The sequence below is a fragment of the Nanorana parkeri genome, unplaced genomic scaffold (genome assembly GCF_000935625.1).
Source record: "Nanorana parkeri isolate BGI_ZX_2015 unplaced genomic scaffold, ASM93562v1 scaffold578, whole genome shotgun sequence".
Classification (NCBI taxonomy): domain Eukaryota; kingdom Metazoa; phylum Chordata; class Amphibia; order Anura; family Dicroglossidae; genus Nanorana; species Nanorana parkeri.
In genome coordinates, this window is record NW_017306846.1 from 70820 (window position 1) to 73080 (window position 2261).

General features: G+C 45.3%; 1 long non-coding RNA gene across 1 annotated transcript in view; it reads right to left on the reverse strand.

The window, feature by feature from the left end:
• The window catches only part of LOC108791854, a 16768-nt gene extending 14709 nt beyond the window's left edge, over positions 1-2059 (reverse strand). Inside the window, exons 1-2 of the long non-coding RNA XR_001941525.1 lie at positions 2049-2059; positions 453-456 (exon numbers count right to left, since the gene is read on the reverse strand). This is a non-coding gene — a long non-coding RNA (uncharacterized LOC108791854). The remainder of the gene's footprint in view (positions 1-452; positions 457-2048) is intronic.
• Positions 2060-2261: the final 202 nt, after the last annotated feature.

Consider the following 2261-nt stretch of genomic DNA (forward strand, 5'->3'; position numbering starts at 1 on the left):
GCCACGGCGACGCACAAATTCAGTTTATTTTTGCCTGATCAGATTTAAGTATAAGTAATTTGCGGCCTGAAAGAAGATACACACCCAAACACTAAAATCTCATAGAAGCTATGCGTATTTATTTTCAGTTTTCAAACTGCAGCTCTCATTCCAATAATGCCCAGTGATCCTGCAGTGATGGTTCCTGATACAGGGCTCCTGCATTGTCACCTTGTCCCGTGCTGGCCGAGACTACAAGCGACAGTGCCCACACACATTGCTCAGACATTGTCCTATTAGGAAATTGGTACACAGCAATAATATGCAGCTGATGCTCAGGTCAGAAGTGTCTGAAAAATGTCGGGGGAGATCAGCAACGTCCACATGCAGAAATTAAAAAAAGTAAAAACTAGGGATGCGCTGATACTAGCCGGCTTCATAGCTAATCAGGAAGTTGGGCTGCACGTCATGACCCTCCTCCCGGCTTCCTGATTAGTCGGGAAGCCAGGCTGCCTAGCAACAAGTGAAGCCGGCTTCCTAGCCAATCAGGAAGCCAAGAGGCGGGCCATGACATGCCGCCCAACTTCCTGATTGGCTATGAAGCCGGCTTCACTTGTTGCTAGGCAGTACCTCATGACCCTCCCCCTGGCTTCCTGATTGGTCAGGAAGCCAGGCAGGCTTGGGAAGTGAAGCCGGAGTTCTTTCGTTAGAACACCAGCTTTCCAGGCAATCAGGAAGCCAGGCGGCAGATCTGATACTGATACCAGTGCCGTGTGCCCCAATTAACAGGATGCCAGATGGCAGATCATGGCCTGCTGCCCGGCTTCCTGATAATTGGGGCACACGGCACTGGTATCAGTATTCAGTATCGGCGAGTACCGAAGAAAAATATCAGTACTCATACTTGTTACCGTAAAAACGTATCAGTGCATCCCTAGTAAAAGCAGTATTTTACGAAAAAAGCGGTTTTTCTAATACACACCTTGGAATTCATAAACAGTGTCTCTGACACTGTCTAGAATTGTGTCACCTCTGCACAACAAATGCTGAGCAGGGGTGCGACAAAAAGAAATTCATGTACCTGTCAGAAACACGGAGGCACGGGGAGGGGGGAAGCACTGAGGCCAGAGTATCCATACCATGGACACTGCCCTCAGTGCATATTTAGCCTAAGGGCCACACAAAATCATTGGTTACTGTGACACTGACAGCTGAACAGCATCATTGGTTGTTATGGTGCTGTGCAGACAATAATATCCTAGCATCCAAGGATGCTGTGCAGGTGATAGGGTCATAGCAACCACTGATGCTATGGGTTGATAGTGTCCTGGTAACCACTGACGCTGTTAGCTGGCAGTATTATAACAACCAATGAAGCTGTGGGTCATTAACAACATAGCAAGCAGTTAAGGTGTGGCATAACAGTGTCCTAGCAACGAGCGACGCTGTGGGCCAACAGTGTCCTGGCAACCAATGGGTGAGGCGGGGGAGCAGCACAGTTCTACTTAATTACCCCAGTAAGTTGCGAATTTGTTGGTGAGTTGGTGAGTAAGTTGTTGTGAATTTATTACTGGTATTAATTATGGAACTTCTGCAAACCTTTTATGAAGTTGGCACCAGAGTTCTAGATACAGCCATAATGCCAGAATTGTGTGGCAAAGCCTTTATTGAAGTGCACCTAAAATGTTTTGCCCAACTAATTAAAGTCATCCATTTAGGCTTTAGATCTACTTTAATATTCACCCCCACCCCCTCACATCATATAAACCAATACCCCATATTGACTAGGATATTCATAATAAAATATATTTCAGGGTATTTATTGACAAACAGAGAATTATTTTGGTTTTGTTGGGAATGAACTTGCAATGTTTATGCTCCAAACACCCATCCCATCCCTTCCCTATGATACCATAATAATATTTATAGAGTCTTGTGCGCCGAGCGGCAGGTACATGTGAAATCTCCATGAGACTATTCTGATCCTTGCATGTCATTGCTGAACTTTCTGTGATTTAATTATCCTGAAGCCAGCTTCCTCTGCACACATTCCACAGGAAAGGGATCACCTTCCTTTTCTAAATGACCCGTTTTGCTCTTATTTTATTTCCATACAGAATATGCAATTGATAGAAAAAAGTTGTCTTGGCAGCCATGGCGGTACAGACTGGCCGCGAGCGATATAAGCTCATTGTATTACTGCCCTCCCTTCTGCCCTGCTTCCTGTTTTTATATTGTGTCTCCTGTATATCGCTCAAGATGCTAAACCCATTGTCGTCCCT